Genomic DNA, 19266 nt, shown 5'->3' on the forward strand with positions numbered 1-19266 from the left:
TTTCTGTGTGAGTTTTTCAGATTGAAATGCAGCTTAAGCGAAAATTCAGACTGAAGAAACTCTATTGCCTACCTCCATCAATCGGGGACTCATCCGCCTCCGACGCAAGCCAATCAGCTTTGAACTGCTCCTCCTCAAAGCCAATCAGCATCCTGGGTTCATCTTAAAAAGAACTCCACATCCTCATCTCGGCCTTCTCAGCGAGCAAGCAGTGGCTGCGCGTGTCCGGTTTGGACTCTGTCGACCGGTTTCAACCCACCTCCATCCCCTTCTCCACCATCGTAGCAAGCTCCGCCTGGCTTTCCTACGGTCCTCCTTCAACCTCGTCCCTATCAGAGTGTAATTCCTCCTGGACTCTCATGGAATTCCCTGTCACTCCTTAAAACGGTCCGGCAGAAGACCACCATGCTGAGCCTGGTTCTGCCCGAGGTTTCTTCCCAAGGGGGAGTTTTTTCTCTCCACAGTCGCTTCATGCTTGCTCATCATGGACAGTTCATGCAAACCTGTGTTTATCAAGATGGACATCAAGCTCAAACAGATCATCATATGGACTGAACAAACTTTGCTTATCTCCACTCCACCACCAGTTTCAGACCCGGGGGGAAATATCCCTATTCTCATCTGCCTGCTAATGCATATTCAAGTATAATTCAGCGTGAATTTTTCCTGCCGAGGTCTGAGCGCCAAACTCTTAAAATATTGTATCAATAAAATTCTTCTAATTGCCTTTTCTTTCTGTGTGAGTTTTTCAGACTGAAATGCTGTATAGCATTCTCACTGATAATAATAATAATAAAGAAAAACAGGAAAACAATAAGTGAGAATGCTGTATAGCATAGAAAGAAATAGAAGAATTGAAAAACTTTGAAGGAATTTGTAAAATTTGAAGAATTTGAAAAAAAATGAAGAATTTGAAAAATTTTAAGAAATTTGGAGAATTTGAAAAAAATTGAAGAATTTGACAAATTTGAAGAGTTTAAAAATTTTGAAGAAATTTGGAGAATTTGAACAAATTTGAAGGAATTTGAAAAATTTGAAAAATTAAAAAAAATTGAAGAATGTGAAGATTAAGAACAACTAGAACATTTCTGAAGAAATTTAGCAAGTCGCCTGCCTTGTGGTACCGTCAAAAATACTAACGGGAAGTAACTGCGAATTTCAGCTTCCTACGGTCTTCACAGCACCTGCAGTGGCCTTCGAAAGGTGCCATGTTAAGTCAATGGACCTCCTACAAGCCTCTGGCTAGCAGCATTGGCATGGAGAATCCCTCACAGCTGTAGCCCTCTATTTGTCTGTAAAGGCAGAACAACCCCGGCCAAGCAGAAGTTGGTAGGACCTTTCTAAAGCTACTTCTGGTTAGCAACATGCTAACCGTTAGCCACTAGCATGGTTGTGTTCAGTATCACCGGGTGATTGTACTCTGTCAGTTTGGTCCAAATCCTGTACTGGGAAGTGCCTCAAAAAGGGGTGCCAATATTTAATGTCACCAAAGGTGACCAAAGTTCATGGGTCAGATTGGCCTCCTTTAGCAACTCAGCCTCACCACATCTGGGCCCAGAACTACTACTGACCAAAATGGTCAGTAGCGCCATTTCCCACAGGTGGGTGGTGCTGTATTGGCCAATTGGGTCGTGTCTGGGCATCATGCCAGGTCCTGTTGGAAGCAAAGGCCCAATAGGAAAGCGTGTGAAATCCAAAATGACCAGCCAAAAAGGCGATGAGCGGGACCATATTTGCTTGAGCGCGTTCGCATTTCATGATTTTACGGGAGCGCTTTGGCATCCCTCCGGCTTGCCAAAAGTCAGCACAGAGAGCGGGGAATTTTCAACGGACAGATCTCATTTCTCGGCGTGATCACTGAAGGTGAGTACATTTTTCCTTTTCTCCAAAGTGGTTTATTTCTGCTAGACAAATGTAATTGTTTTGTTTTAATCATTTTGAGACGTGGGTCATTCACGCAACTTTCATTTTAGCCTATGAATAACATGACTGTCGGAAGTACATTCATTTTTGATCTGATCGTAGGCTAACGTTAGTCATCGCACTCGAGATTGTAGTTAGCTGGGTTGCTGAATCAAGCAATCTGATATGGATAATTAAAACGTCTCTGACCGCTGGTGGCGGCTGTCAGCTGTGTGTCCGAAGCTAAGTAAATACAGCCCAGATCAGCACTGGGCTCTCTCACCATAGACATAATATAAGAGTAGACGCGTCATTAGGCGGGTTCTGCCTATGCTGCGATGCGTCAGAGCGTCTGCCATCTTAAATGTGGCAAATCTGCAGTTACTCAGTCACTTAAACAGTATCAGAGGGACTTTAATCTCTGAATATACTTTGTATTCGTAGTATTTTTTTTGTAATATTACAAGTTTATTTTCGTATCCCTTTAGCTTCATTCTCCTGAATGTATTCTCCTAATGAATAAAAATATTTAACATAATCTAACCTGGCCCTGTTACTCCAGGAGTGAAATATTTCTGCAAACTGAATATTCTGGAAATGTTCCCCCTTAATTCTCATAATATGATGTTTTTATCATAACATTATCACTTATGTGTTTGTTTGTTTATTTTTACTTTATTGACCTAGGACTTTTTTTCCTCATATTATTAATTTTACCTCTTTAATACTCACCCAAAAATTCTGTTCCTAAAGGTTCACATGTGACGCGGTTTTATGAAATAATGAAGACCACAATGTTTAGATTTAACAAATTGATCCTTATATTCATAACACATACACACACAAATATATATATATATATATATATATATATATATATATATTGATCACTATTTGATCGGTTTGGTATTTCTCTGGTCGCCCTGTCAGCACTCTTGTCCATACTTAGAGTTTACCACCCTTTCCTACCAAAAGATGGCCGGACTTTGCTTAAAACTAAGATGAATTATTCTGTAGACAAGTTAGCAGGTGGCTGGTTTTATTACTTTGGGGTTTTGAACACACTTTCCAGAACATTTGAGAGATTGTTAAGTAAAGTAAATGACAGACACTTGTTTAAAATGCAGCTGAACATAGATGGTTTGCCACTGTTTAAAAGTTCTTCTATTCAGTTTTGGCCAATTCTAGGCATGTTACAAGGCTTTATGAAAAGACCTGTGTTGATTGCATTGTTTTGTGGTGAATCTAAACCAACTTCCCTGTCAGATTACCTCGGGGCACTTGTGAATGAGCTTAAAGTGTTGAAGGATGGTTTTCTCGTTGGTCAAAAGACTATCTTTGTGCAAATTGGTTCAGTTGTATGTGATGCTCCTGCCCAAGATTTTGTTAAAGCAGTCAAGAGTCACACTGGATATTCAGGATGTGATAAGTGTACCCAGTCAGGTGTTTCCAGTAACCATCGCATGACATTCCCAGAAAAAAATGCTCCTCGTAGGACAGATGAGAATTTCAAGGCTTTAAGTGATGAAGACCACCATAAGGGTGTCTCACCTTTTACTGACTTGAATATAGGTATGGTGAGCTGTTTTCCTCACAATTACATGCATTTGGTATGTCTTGGTGTGGTACGTAAGCTTTTGGATTTGTGGATGGGTGCAGCTGGGCCTCTTCGTTGTCGCATGTCAGCTAGTCAAAGTTGCATCATATCTGACAGACTGACTGGTTTGAGAGCATTTGTCCCTTCTGAGTTTGCCAGGAAACCAAGAGGGCTTACAGAGAGACATAGATGGAAAGCAACAGAATGGAGACAATTTCTGTTGTATACGGGTCCAGTTGTGCTGAAGGGTATCCTAGCTGATGAGCTTTACAATAACTTCTTATTGCTTTCAGTTGCCATTCATGTTCTAGCTCGGCCCTCATTATGTTTAGTGCTAAATGATTATGCCAGGACACTGCTCTGCTCATTTGTGGACCATTTCAGTAAGTTGTATGGTGACCATTTTGTCGTTTACAACATACATGGTCTTGTTCATCTTAGTGATGATGCAAAAGCTCATGGTCACTTAGACCTCTTTTCTGGTTTTCCTTATGAAAACTATCTGCAGATTTTAAAGAAAATGGTAAGGAAACCAAACAATCCCTTGGCTCAAGTGATAAGGCGTGTATCAGAAATGGAGAATATCAGAGAGGAAAGCATTGCAGAGAAACATAGTTACAATGCATCAGGGCAGCACAATGATGGACCTGTGCCACAAGAGTTAATTGGAAGTTCTGTAAATCAGTACAGAAAGTTAGTCATTGATGGTGTGACTGTTAAATCCTCATGTGGTGGTGACAGCTGCTTTAGGATTCACAATGATATAGCTTTAGTGGAAAACATTATTCTGCATGACGGGTTCTATCATGTAGTGTACAGGTCATACACCAGAAGGGATACATTTTTCAACTACCCTGTTGACTCTACTGAATTAGATATTCTGGTTGTTTCAGGTCTGTCAACCAACCTTAAATGTGCCAGGCTCGATGGAAATTTAAGCAAGTTTGTTAGAATTCCTTTGTGTGAGATTAGAGATACCTTTGTTGTGTTTCCTCTGCTACACCTTAATTGAGTGGTTGTACAAATCCAAAGATTCATAGAAGCAGAAGAGGACCTGAACACAGGTGCGCATGCGGGTGCGCACACACACACACACACACACACACACACACACACACACACACACACACACACACACACACACACACACACACAAAGACTCTGTGTGAACTGTTCTGTTTAGTAAAGGATGAAGACTGTTGAGGTCTGTTCCATGGCCTTATGGAGAAGTGGAGGTGGAAAAACTCTGATACAAAGCAGAGGAATTTAATAATTACTTTTAGTATTGTTGTTTAACAATATGTCATTGATTATTGATTATAACATGTTCAGATTTATGATGAATAATTTTTATTTGTCCTCTGGAATGGTGGTGGTGGGCACAAAAGAAAAGAGAGAAAAAGATTAGCTTACACTCCCAAGCAAAATCCTGTCATAATGTTGTTACATTTATGTTCTCACTTTGCAGAAAAGATGTACTCAGTCATCTGCTTTGACAAAGATGAGGAGGTGGAGGTTGCCCCAACATCCTGGTTTCAGGAAGGGACCTGTAGGTGGCCTCCCTACAAGAGCCAGGGAATTCAGAGGGCCATCAAGCAGCTGGAGGAGGCCCAAAGTACATGGCCTGTTTACACAGACGCCAGGATATTTTATTCTTCAGGTTTACTCTACTTTACTTTAGAAAATGAACTGATTAGTAATGTCAAAAGGAAACATAATCCTAAAATTGTGTTCTACTCAACAGACAGTATTTTAGAGTGCCGTAAGCGAGTTTCACTGGCTCTGGAACAGACGGACTATACATCAGAGGCAGACGACCAAGACATGCGGCCTAAAAGAAAACTTAAGTATGACTTTTATGCATCTCTCTCTCTCTCTCTACACACACACACACACACACACACACACACACACACACACACACACACACACACACACACACACACACACACACACACACACACACACACATTCTTTAAAAAGTGGCATGCGTATGGGTCAATTTACTTTAGAATTACCATATGACAATGTTTTCATATAACAGTGTTATATACCTGCTGGGCACATAATATTCTCTGTTTACTTTTGTATTAAATACTAGGAGTTCAGTTCATTCTTTGTATCTGATGCCGATGTTGATGTCTGTGTCTTTTGTGTCTCTCTAACAAAGGCCAAGTAGATATAATAGAGACCAGGAGGAGGAGGAAAACCTCAGTCCACCGAAAAGGAAGACTGTGTCTCTTCCCAAGGCCCCCGCTATCCCAAGACCTCCCTCCAATTCCAGGCGCTTCATTCTGATGCCAAATACAGAATGTGGGTTTGTTGAGGTCCCCTCATCTATTGAGGAGCCTCAGAATTCTCAGGTATAGAATTGCATAATCATTTTATCTCTAGTTGTAAATAAATATGTTTGAAATTAGCTCTTTAGGGATTATTCAGGGATTCAGGGAATAGGGATGATTGATCAGCAGTCAGCAACCTTTTTGACATTAAAATGTCAGATAATATGCAGCTTTAGGCTTAATTGACAACTTACATTGTTGTTCACTAATGACCAAGTTCATAGGTTTAAAATTCTTATATTCTTTTTTCTACATTCACCTTCAGCATGTAATGAACCTGGGGTCAACCCTCCGCCAGGCAATAGAGCAACATTATGGTGACATGGCAGGGTCAGAGCAGCAGCAGAGCAGCAGCATGGCAGGGTCAGAGCAGCAGCAGAGCAGCAGCATGGCAGGGTCAGAGCAGCAGCAGAGCAGCAGCATCGCAGTGACAGCAGCCCAGCCTGTTAGTCCACCCTATCATGGGTACATGAGAGGCTGCAACCAAATGTGTGGAAGTAAGTTTTAAGGGTGCCTTCTCCCAACTGTTGTTTTGAGATCTCACCACAGGTCAATTCAAAAATCAAATCAAATTTTATTTAAATGGCACTTGTCATACCTAAAAGCAACAAAAAGTGCCTCACAGAGGCTAAAAACGACAACAGCGATAAGAAAGAGAAAAAAACAAAACAAAACTAGAAGCACTGAGAGAGTGCAAACCTCCGCCAAGGCCATGGGGTCACTGATGCAATGCCATAACATCTACATGCTGTGGATGTGCTTAACTACGTTACCAATTTGGCTCCACACACTGGGAAACATGTTCAGCACAAGCCAACTACAATACCCAGCAGCCACCGCGACCCGGACATCTGGCCACGTGACCGCGGTAAGCACTACATTTCAAACGGAGGTAACAATTGCATTGTTTATGTTACTTAGGCTACAGAAATGCACCAACATTTAATCACTTGTTCCTTTTGTCATTTCCAACAACTGTACAAAATTTCATCCAAACCGTGCACAAGTTTTCGAGTTATCCTGCTGACAGACAAACCAACGCGACTGAAAACATTGCCTCCTTGGCGGAGGTAAAAAAAAAAAAAAAGAAGACCCAACCCTCCCATCCCACCTAAATACCCAGAGAGACACAGTTGTAGAGACATACACACATGCACATACGCATACATATAAACCCATATCCACCCACACACACACAGGCCCGCTGCACATACACACACACACATAGAGAGTTTTATGGGACTTGGATAGATTAATTGACGGCCACTTTAGGACCACATCTGGTTACTTTTTGGTGTTTAAGGTCATTGTCCTACTGAAATGACAATAACCTCTATTGCATAATGCCTTATGCCCCTTGATTTTTATCAGTCTTTAGATTTCATAATGACATGTATGCAGACAAGGTCTCTGGTGCCTGATGTAGCAAAGCAACCCCAAAACATCTGTGAACCTCCACATTGTCTGTAGGGGCCATGTACTTTCTTGAAAAAGTTCAAGGGTCCCAATATTTTCATCCATGACTGTACATGCCCTGATAATTTAAAACTACACATTTGAACTAAACAATTCTTCTTTTTCAGCTCTTCTGAAAGAAGTTCTGATAAATCAACAAATTCTAATGGATCAGCAAAAGAACATAATCAGAATGATCCAAGATTTGCAAAGATCCAACAGTGGTGTCACAGGGATTCCCATCACTTCATCCCACATGACCATCTTCCCTCTGAGTGATAAGCCTGCCCTGTATAAACTTGAGAAGGATCTAGCAAATCAACCAGACCTCCGTAAGGAACTGGTGAGCTGCTTTCAATTTTTTTTTTATTTATGTTTATGCCGAATTGATGATGGAAAATGGGACTCTTTTATTTTGAATTCCTAATTTTTTTTTTCTTTTTGTACTTAGGTCATCACTCTTGGATTGGCAGGGGGGCAACAGTAAAAGAAACTGTGTGGCGCATTTTAAAACAGGCCATCAAAAATGACCTTGCTAAGACGATCTCATGGCGTGGCTTGAATGGCAAGGTGCCTTTTGAAAAGCTCCACCTCAGGGCAGTTGTGACAGGTAAGGATTATCCTGCACCCATATTGACTATTTATTCTATTATTATTATTATTTGTCTTGATTAGAATTAAACAGAATTTAATCTCCCATGCCCTTTTGGCAATGCTCATGACCACTGTTTAATGATCACGATTGCAGTTTGTAAATTGGATGAGCTGTTTGCCATGTTACTTGTACCACATTAAGTTTTTCTGCAGTATTGTTTTTCTTTAATTTGTTATGTCATTTTCAGATGCTGTCAGACATAACCCAGTCTGTCTGGAAGCAACTGATCTGACCATTGCTGATGCTATTAAAAGGTGGTTCTACTGGGCTGGGGATCGAGGGGGGGGGAGGAAAAATCGGCTGCAGGCTCCAGCCGAGGGCAGCCAGCAGAATAATTGTATCAATCCTTAATTCATTGTTTTAAGACATTAATTAAAAAATAAAGTATATATATATATATATATATATATATATATATATATATATATATATAAAATGTTTGTTTCGTTTTTATACATACAGATATAACACATAAATAGCACATGAGCCTAGGATATAGTTATCACACGAATGAATGAATGAATAAATAAATAAGTAAATAGAATTAAAAATATATTGTGGCATCATTTTGGTTCAATTATGGCATCGTTTTGGATCAGTTTAGGCTAGTTTTTGGCAAGGTTATGGGTTTTTGGCTTCTCTCTGGGGTAGGTTTGGCAACACTTTGGAATTCCAAAATCCATTTTGGCTTACTTTTGGCTGAGATTTGTTCTTTATTTGGCATGCCAGAGTTGGCCCAAATTTGGGCCGTACATCATTCCAAAGCTTTTCCAAAATGGCAAGCCACATTTGGGCCAAATTTGGGCCATAAAAAATTGTTATCTGGGGAAGTGACTGTGCGAATTTCAGGCTCCTACATTAATCACAGCAACTGCAGTGAGCGTCAAAAGTTACCATTCTATCTCAATGGAGCCTCTCCCTCTGGCTCGCAGAGTTCCGTCATCATGGAAACTCACTCACACACCTGCAGTGGGCCAGTCTACAGAAGTGCAGACACTTTCTGTCAGAGTCTGCCTGGGTTATAATGGAGAACTTTGCCTCGAACAACGCTCTATATCTCCTGATCCGTAAATGGTAGAGACGTAATTTTTTCTGCGTTTATTTCGTGACGGATAGGGGAAGAAGACAAGCTATCGGTTTTTGCTGGAAAAAGTTTAATAAAGGCGTAAAAAATTATGATATAAAGGGGATTTTTAGTGAATTTCAGAAATCCTCTAAAAAGGTTCCCCAACAAATGGCTCAAGCTGAAAAATTATAAGAGATATCAAAATTATTCTTTCACTGTGAGTATCAGCAGGCTTTTGAGGACTATGGAGCTCATTTTTATGTTTGTACAAAAATCGGTGTAGGCACAGAGACGATGTAAAAAGTGGATTATGTGGAAGAATGAAGCTCCAAAGCGTTTTCAGGATGTTGCACATTCGCTACTCCCGAACAAATTGTTCCTGTGGCAAAACCGTAACAGTTATCGACAAAATTTCTTTTTTGTGAGTGCCAGAAGGGTCGGGACATTCATGTGTGAAAGTGTCATGCCTGTACATGAAATGGTTTAGCAGTAGCGACGATGTAGATAAGTGCCTCATTTGGTGGGATGGAAGTCTGATCCTGTTTTAGCATTTTCCCAAAACGCTACTCCTGAACAAATTGTTCCTGCGGCAAAACCGTAACATTTATCGACAAAATTCATTTTTTGTGAGCGCCAGAAGGGTCTGGACATGAATGTGTGAAAGTCTCATGCCTGTACATGAGGGGGTTTAGGGGTAGCGACGATGTGAAAACATGTGTCGCTTGGGAATGTCAGGTGTGATTTTTCACTACACCTCCATAGAAAATCAATGGAGAGCGTTTGGGTTTATCGCCGCTCTGGGGTGATTTGCGAAAAATCTATAAATCCCACACCAATGATGGTTACATTTCCAGAATCCAGACAAAAATTCCTACGTTTTGATGTATAATTTATGTGAATAGAGTGAAAATTGAGCGAGTGAGAAGAAGTTGTTCAGAGAAGGAAAATCTATAGGAACGGCAGAGTGGCCACTCTAAAAAAACTCACAAAAAGATAAATATTTTAAATATTATAAAAGTTATAATTACCAAAAGACATAGCAGTAATGTTGTGAACGAGCTGAACGTTTTGATAAAAAAATTGTTTAAATCGGTTGAAGTATGCAGGAGTAGTTAGATGCCGAAAAACGTACGGAATAATAATCAAGACCTGAAAGAACTTAATAAGTGAGAATGCTGTATAACATTCTCACTTGATAATAATAATAATAATAATAATAAAGAAAAACAGGAAAACAATAAGTGAGAATGCTACGCAACAGCGAGTGAGAATGCTAATCTGCAGAATGATTGAGCAGAAGATGCAGAAAACATTGAAATCAGATTTGAAGAATTTGAAAAAATGTAAAATCTTGAAAGAATTTGAAGAATTTGAAGGAATTTGAAGAATTTGAAAAAATTGGAAGAAATTTGTAAAATTTGAAGAATTTGAAAAATTTGAAGGAATTTGAAAAATTTAAGGAATTTGAAAAAAAATTTAAAATTTGAAGAAATTTGAAAAATTTGAAGAATTTGAAGGAATTTGAAGAATTTGAAAAAATTGGAAGAAATTTGTAAAATTTGAAGAATTTGAAAAATTTGAAGGAATTTGAAAAATTTAAGGAATTTGAAAAAAATTTAAAAATTTGAAGAAATTTGTAAAAGTTGAAAAAATTCAAGAATTTGAAAAAATTGAAAAATTTAGAAAATTGGAAAAATTTGAAGGAATTTGAAAAATTTGAAGGAATTTGAAAAATTTGAAAAATTTGAAAAAATTTGAAGAATTTGAAGAAATTTGAAAAAATTGACGTGGGCAAAATTTCTTATGGAGCTTTCTCTCTGAAGAAAGTACAGACTCTATGAAGCAGAAGTTTATACGAGCTTCCTAGAGCTACTTCCGATTAGCAACATGCTAACCGTTAGCCGCTAACAAGGTTGTGTTCAGTATCACCGGGTGATTGTACTCTGTCAGTTTGGTCCAAATCCTGTACTGGGAAGTGCCTCAAAAAGGGGTGCCAATACTTAATGTCACCAAACGTGACCAAAGTTCATGGGTCAGATCTGCCTACTTTAGCAACTCAGCCTCACCACATCTGGGCCCAGAACTCAACATTTGACCAAAATGGTCAGTAGCGCCATTTCCCACAGGTGGGTGGTGCTGTATTGGCGAATTGGGTCGTGTCTGGGCATCATGCCAGGTCCTGTTGGAAGCAAAGGCCCAATAGAAAAGCATGTGAAATCCAAAATGGGAAAAAAAGTGACATATCGCTGAAAGTCACTTGAAATTTTAAAATGTCAAGAGGAAGTGACTGTGCGAATTTCAGATTGCTACATTACTCACAGCAACTGCAGTGAGTGTTGAAAGTTGCCATTCTTGCCGAATAGAGCCTCTCCCTCTGGCCCTCAGAGTTCCGTCATCATGGAAACTCACTGACACAGCTGCAGCGGGCCAGTCTACCGAAGTGCAGAGACTTTGCTCAAAATATGTCCCATTGGGTTATAATGGAGAACTTTGCCTCGCACAACGCTCCATATCTCCTGATCCGTATATGGTAGAGACGTAATTTTTTTCAGCGTTTAGTTCGTAACGGATAGGAGAACAGGACATACTATCGGTTTTTGCTAGAAATATTTTAATTTAGGCGTAAAAAAATTATGATATAAAGGGGATTTTTATGGATTTTCAGAAATCCTCTGAAAACGGTCCCGAACAAATGGCTGTAGCTGAAAAAGTATAAGAGATATAAAAATAATTCTTTCACTGTGAGTATCAGCAGGCTTTTGAGGACTATGGAGCTCATTTTTATGTTTGTACAAAAATCGGTGTAGGCACAGCGACGATGTAAAAAAGTGGATGTTGTGGAAGAATGAAGCTCCAAAGCGTTTTAAGGATTTTGCACATTCGCTACTCCCGAACAAATTGTTCCTGCGGAAAAACCGTAACAGTTATCCACAAAATTCCTTTTTTATGAGTGCCAGAAGGGTCGGGACATTCATGTGTGAAAGTCTCATGCCTGTACATGAAACAGTTTAGGAGTAGCGACGATGCGAAAACATGTGATATTTTGGATTTTCAGACGTCATTTTTGAAAACCGCTCCATAGGAAATGAATGGGGAAGGTTTCGGGTTACTGTCGCTCTGAGGTGATTTGCGAAAAATCTATAAATTCCACACAAATGATGGTTAAATTTTCCGAATCCAGACAAAAATTCCTACGTTTTGATGTATAATTTATGTGGATAGGGTTAAAATTGAGCGAGTGAGAAGAAGTTGTTTGGAGAAGAAGAATTTGTTGAATTTCGCACTCTAAAAGAGCCTCCTTGACGACCGTAGCAACGCATGTTATTTGCTGAATTTCTTTAAAAGCCAAAATTATTTTAAAGACGTACTATACGAAAAAGGTAAAAGATATGAAAAAGCTGAAATATACCATAATAGCCAAAAGATATCACTACATTTTAAAAGTTCAATGACGTTTCTAGCTGAAAGTAGGCTGAAGCAGTAAGATTACAAAAAGCCGAAATATTTGAAGAATTTGAAGGATTCTCCATTCAATTTCAATGAGAGCAAAAAACGCACAAAAAGTTAAATATTTTAAATATTATAAAAGTTATAATTACAAAAAGACATAGCAGTAATGTCGTGAACGAGCTGAACGTTTTGATACGAAAATTGTTTAAATCGGTTGAAGTATGCAGGAGTAGTTAGATGCCGAAAAACGTACGGAATAATAATCAAGACCTGAAGGAACTTAATAAGTGAGAATGCTGTATAGCATTCTCACTGATAAAGAAAAACAGGAAAACAATAGGCATTCTCACTGATAATAATAATAATAAAGAAAAACAGGAAAACAATAAGTGAGAATGCTGTATAGCATTCTCACTGATAATTAGGCGCCCGCCTATGCATTGAAAATGCATGGCAGAGGCCTTATGCTATGCACCTAATAAGGGTTTCTTTATTAGGCGCCCGCCTATGCATTGAAAATGCATGGCGGAGGCCTTATGTTATGCACCTAATAAGGGTTTCTTTAAAATTATTATTAGGCGCCTGCCATAGCATTTGGCAGTACTGTGCTTCGCACAGCACTGCCTCCAATTCAAATGCATGGAGGCACCTATTACTATGCACCTCTAAACGCGTCTCTATCTTATTAATATTCTTAATTGTTTGACGCTTAATGCGGCCCGAATTGTAGCGTGCACCCCTACAACATAGGTAGCAAAACGTCCGGCTCGGTCGGGAATAGTGTGCTACTACTTTTATTGGGATTTCGAGTTACCATGGCAACAAAATTAGCGGAAAAACCAACCCCCAAAAACCCATAATAATCAATGGAGTCGGGTAGAAAGAAAGCCTAAAAAAAGCCTCAAAATGACCATTTTCAAAGCTGTACTGTGTCGCCATGCTTTCACCTATGAACACCGTTTAACTTCTAGTTTGTAGATATATCTGTGAACTACTCAGAAGTGAAAATGGGATGTGGATATCTGTTATCGTCTCCTCACAAGTACTCCTCAAAGCTCATGTCCAAAAATCAGCAAAATCATCGTTTACAATGAAAGTCAATGACGGAATTCTCCAACCGCTAGAGTGGCCCACTCTAGCTTTTTTTAAAATTTCAAAACTCCAAACAACTTGAGCCTACTCGCTCAATTTTCACTCTACGTAGACAAATTATACATCAAAACGTAGGTATTTTTGTCAGGATTTGGGAAATGTAACCCTCATTGGTGTGGCATTTATAGATTTTTCGCAAATCACCTCAGACCGACACAAACCCGAAACCTCCCCCATTTATTTCCTATGGAGCGGTTTTGAAAAATGACGTCTAAAAATCCAAAACATCACATGTTTTCGCATCGTCGCTACTCCTAAACCGTTTTATGTACAGACATGAGACTTTCACACATGAATGTCCCAACCCTTCTGGCACTCACAAAAAAGGAATTTTGTGGATAACTGTTACAGTTTTTCCACAGGAACAATTTGTTCGGGAGTAGCGAATGTGCAAAATCCTAAAAACGCTTTGGAGCTGCATTTTCCCACATCAACCACTTTTTTACATCGTCGCTGTGTCTACATCGATTTTTGTACAAACATAAAAATGAGCGTCATGGTCCTCAAAAGCCTGCTGATACTCATGGTGAAAGAATTATTTTGATATCTCTTATACTTCTTGAGTTACAGCGATTTGTTCGGGACCCTTTTTAGAGGATTTCTGAAAATCCACAAAAATGCCATTTAGATCATAATTTTTTACACCTTTATTAAACTTTTTCTAGCAAAAAACGATAGCTTTTCTTCTTCCCCTATCCGTTACGAACTAAACGCAGAAAAAATTACGTCTCTACCATTTACGGATGAAGAGATATCGAGCGTTGTTCGGGGCAAAGTTCTCCATTATAATCCAATGGGACTTATTGTGAGCAAAGTCTCTGCACTTCGGTACTCTGGCCGCTGCAGGTGTGTCAGTGAGTTTCCATGACGACGGAACTCTGAGGCCCAGAGGGAGACGCTCCATTGAGATACAATGGCAACTTTCATCGCTCACTGCAGTGGCTGTGATTAATGTAGAAATCTGAAATTCGCACAGTCACTTCCTCTTAACATTTTAAAATTTTCATGTGACTTTCAGCCATGTGTCAGTTTTCTGTGCCATTTTGGATTTTACATGCTTTCCTATTGGGCCTTTGCTTCCAACAGGACCTGGCATGATGCCCAGACACGACCCAATTGGCCAATACAGCACCACCCACATGTGGGAAATGGCACTACACACCATTTTGGTCAAATGTTGAGTTCTGGGCCCAGATGTGGTGAGGATGAGTTGCTAAAGGAGGCCAATGTGACCCATGAACTTTGGTCACGTTTGGTGACATTAAGTATTGGCACCCCTATTTGAGGCACTTCTCAGTACAGGATTTGGACCAAACTGACAGAGTACACTCACCCGGTGGTACTGAACACAACCTTGTTAGCGGCTAACGGTTAGCATGTTGCTAACCGGAAGTAGCTCTAGGAAAGTCTCACCAACTTCTGCTTCACAGAGTCTGTTCTTCCTTTAGAGAGAAAGCTCCACAAACAATTTGGGCTACGTCGCATAAAGCATCTCCAAGCTATGAGGTGTCAAACATCCAATGCTTTTCAATGGAGGACCAAACCCATTATGGTCCCAATAATGCATGCCCATATATGGAGCTACAGTATAGCTCAGAGGGAGAGTGCAGGCTTACCATGCAAGAGGTCGTGGGATCGATTTCCGGCGTGGGAGACTAAGAGTTTTGTATTATAATCCCCACATTGTGTATATTAAAACATGTGTGCTGATCCCATGAAGTATTTTTTTGTACCACCCGCCATTTTGAGTTACCATGGCAACGTTATAAACAGCGTTTTTTTCTCCCTATTTGAGGCTCATCCCAGTACAGGATTTGGACCAAACTAACAGAGTACACTCACCCAGTGATACCATACACAACCATGTTAGCAGCTAACGGTTAGCATGTTGCTAACCGGAAGTAGCTCTAGGAAGCCTGTACAAACTCCTGCTTGACAGATTTGGTGAATTTTAGGATTTTCTCCCTTTTTAGGCACTTCTCAGTACAGGATTTCAACCAAACTAACAGAGTAACATCAACCGGTGATACTGAACACAACCATGCTTGCGGCTAACCGTTAGCATGTTGCTAACCAGAAGTAGCTTTAGGAAGGTCCTACCAACTTCTGCTTAGCCAGGGTTGTTCTGCCTTTACAGACAGAGAGGGCTGTAGCTGTCAGTGAGTCTCCATGACAACGCTGCTAGCAAGAGGCTCCTAGGAGGTCCATTGACTTAACATGGCACCTTTCGACGGCCGCTGCGGGGGCTGTGAAGACCGTAGGAAGCTGAAATTTGCAGTGTTGCTTCCTGTTGCTATTTCGGACGGTACGGTACGCACCAAGTGGCAGGCGCCTTGCTAAATTTCTTCAGAAATTTTTCTAGTTATTATTAGGCGCCCGCCTATGCATTGAAAATGCATGGCGGAGGCCTTATGTTATGCACCCAATAAGGATTTCTTTATTATTATTATTATTATTGTTTATTAATATTCCGTCACTGTTAATACAGCCCGAACCGTAGGCTGTACCCCCACAAACTATATATCAAAACGTGCGTCTCGACGCCGCGATCAGGGCTTTTTGTACTTGACGCCGTTTCGACTTACAGTTGGAACAGAATTCGCAAAAAACACTTCTTAACACAATTGACCTCTCAATAATGCTTGGCTGAGCACGACACTGGTGTTTTGGTCGAGTGGGTTAGGTGTCGGGCTGCGAAGCAGAAGATTGAAAGTTCGAATCCAAGATGTGCCAATTTTAGAGAATTACATTTTCACCCAATATTTCATTTCCCTTTGGCTTTAAAAAACGATTTTTCAATTTAAATCAATACAGTTCACCTCATGCCTTTAACTTCTTTATTCACATATTTTATTTTTTCATGCTACATTGAAGTATTTAATCATGTTTTAATAACACCAATTTTCCATGCTGCTTCGATGCAGACCTTCTCCTGTTGGCTGTTGGCTCATTAGCAGCCTCATTTGTTGTGGTCTGTTGTCATTCACACAGAACAATGAACCGTGCCAGCCGACATGAGTTTTACAAACAGCAAAGCTTTGTCTTAAGCAGAAACGTGCCTCTACTCCGCGCTGCGTTCTCAGACCAGTGTGATGCGTTCCCGAGCGTCAGAAAGCTATGGTGCATTCAGGAACATGGGACATTTCTAATTTACAATAATTTTTTTTTTACAAGTAACAATTAAATAACTTGAACAACTGGTATAAATGAATGATGATAAAGGAATTTATTTAACATGTTTTGGGACAGTTTGTATTCAGACGTTTTAAGAAAACATTAAAGTATTTTATGTATTGTTTAATAATGTATTTTATATTAATACTTAATCTCCTCCTTTTCCTGTCAAATCCTGCCTCAAGCATTTCGCTGGCTCTCCCTATTATTGTAAACTTTGTAATGTAACGAGAGTTCAGGGACATCCTACAATCAGGCTTAGGCTACTGGAGGACATCAGGGCCAGTTTTTCTCACTCTACTGATTTCTACTGTTCTACAGTTTTGCATTGCATTGCATTGAAATGAAAGTCACATTTCCTGCCACAGTTGTTTGCTGCTTCTCCACCGAAGCCAGGCCTGCAAGCTCTCCACCATCAGCCATCACTTATCAGTTACCCTCCTTCACTGCCTCGAATTTTAGTCATACTCAAAAACTTCTAGCTGAAAGAATAATTAATTTCATTATTATTCTGTTTAAATATCCAGTCATATTCACTGAATTAGAACATCTTTTTAGAATGTTTTTTAGTCTGAAAATGACTAGTACCTTTTGAAATTAACCTTAATGCAGGTACCAAACTTGTCCTTAAACCACAATAATTGTATTTATTTTACTACTATAATGTACTATTTTAATCTTAAATCTTATTTTTATTAGTTGGGATGGCTGCCAGCACAACACTGCATTATGTCCTCGTGACAGAAATCATCGCTAGAAAAATGCATTATCATCATTCAACAATGATTACTGAAAAAGACGTACTTCGTTCCTGCAGTTCCTATACTGTCCACGAGTGGCGCTGTGTGAGCAGACAACAAGCAGTACTCTTTGAGTTCCGGGTCAGAGGTGAACTCCTCCGTCTTGTGGCTGCTATTGCTTGCTGTGCTGTGCTGTGCTGCCGGTTTTCCTAAATTACTGAAGGATATTGTTGAATCAAGTCCAATTTACCCAGACGAAGGGTGTTCCATTGGGTGTTTTCCTTGCAACTACGTGACGGTGAGTCGTTTATTTAATGTCGGTTTTATATTATGGTAGAAATGCGGTGGCTAGGCTACACGGCACTGAGGGATGGAAGAGCTGCGTGAAGCTGACACCCCACCCACAGAAAAAACTCAGTTAAATAGACGGAATGGTTAGTGCTTCGCTTGTGCAGGTTTGTGCCGTTAAAATTAGCGTTTGTGCTGTTTTGGTTTTGAAGATATTAAAGAATATTTGTTAAGGTCATCCAGAATTCACCATCTCCTCATTTTGCTTCGAATCCGATCAAACTGGGCTACTTTTTTTAGTGCTTCGTTTGTGCAGGTTTGTGCCGTTAAAATTATCGTTTGTGCTGCTTTGGTTTCGGAGATATTATGAATTTTAATTTCAACCGATGACGTCATCCCAGCCCGCCGCTTCAAAATAAAGTGCTACGGTAAATCATATGTTATTGCCGTCACTGGAAAAAACGTAAGTCTTTTTAATATATTTCTACTGATAAATCAGTAACATTACTATGAAGTTGTGTCATCTACCGAGCCTCCCCCCACCCCACCCCCCCTACAGCATTCTTATAAAATGATTTATATATTCCTGCTTATTGGCAAAGATCTCTTGGGAAACATGTTTTTGTTTGTTTTTTTAGTTTCCTGACTGAGGGGAGAGGCTGGAACAGTCTCTGTGCAGGATGGCTGGCGTCCTTAATGATGTTCCTCATTTGTGTAAAAAGATGTGGTCAGGTCTACCGTTTGGTCTCAACACTTTTCTCAAGAAAGCAGTTATTAATTTTATATTTTTCTTTTATCATGCAAGTTGTTTTAGCTGCTATTGTAAAATGTGTGTTATATTGTTTTGTACTTTATTCCTGAATAAATATTATGATTTATTTTGTCTCATTTAAAAAAACTTTACTTAAGATAGCAATGCCAAGTGACATTGCCAAAAAAGGCATTTCATTTATTAGAATGTTCAACTGTTTTCATAAAGTCTATTTTTCCTAATCAGAAGGGTTTATTCTTCTTCGAGAGTATAATGTTTATAACATTTTCAAACAATAACTTGGTTATAGTTGATCTTAGTCATAGTTCATTACTCCTCTGAATTAATTAGAATAGCAAACCTTTATTGCTCTACAATAGGGAGATTTTGGGGTGTCTGCACCTAACAAAAGGGCAATTAAAGTATACAGGCTTATATAACGCAGAAAACATACCCAAACTAAAATCAATAACAGAAAAACTGCAAAAAATAAATCACACTGGTCAGCCTATAAAGTATAACAACACTGTAAGGAACGATCTCCTAAAACGTTCCTTTGTCCAAGCTAAACCTTTAATTAGGCTGAAGGACCATTCCACTTTTTATTGGCTTTATGCATGAAGTGGGAAATATTGTTCAACTATGAATATATTGACTGTGTTATCAGCTGAAAGTATAAAGCATATAGACTGAA

The 19266-nt window shown here is 39.5% G+C and overlaps 2 long non-coding RNA genes across 3 annotated transcripts; both read left to right on the plus strand.

Moving 5' to 3' along the window:
• The first annotated feature begins 4973 nt into the window (after positions 1-4973).
• On the plus strand, positions 4974-6193 carry LOC118560395. The gene is made up of 4 exons (XR_004929307.1): positions 4974-5159; positions 5244-5346; positions 5670-5862; positions 6107-6193. It is a non-coding gene; the product is annotated as an uncharacterized LOC118560395 (long non-coding RNA).
• A 56-nt stretch (positions 6194-6249) lies between these two features.
• On the plus strand, positions 6250-7785 carry LOC118560396. Of its 2 annotated transcripts, none has more exons than XR_004929308.1 (3): positions 6250-6338; positions 7425-7639; positions 7748-7785. It is a non-coding gene; the product is annotated as an uncharacterized LOC118560396 (long non-coding RNA). The 2 variants fall into 2 exon arrangements; XR_004929309.1 differs by lacking the exon at positions 6250-6338 and adding an exon at positions 6748-6911.
• Positions 7786-19266: the final 11481 nt, after the last annotated feature.

Source organism: Fundulus heteroclitus, unplaced genomic scaffold (genome assembly GCF_011125445.2).
Source record: "Fundulus heteroclitus isolate FHET01 unplaced genomic scaffold, MU-UCD_Fhet_4.1 scaffold_428, whole genome shotgun sequence".
Taxonomy (NCBI): domain Eukaryota; kingdom Metazoa; phylum Chordata; class Actinopteri; order Cyprinodontiformes; family Fundulidae; genus Fundulus; species Fundulus heteroclitus.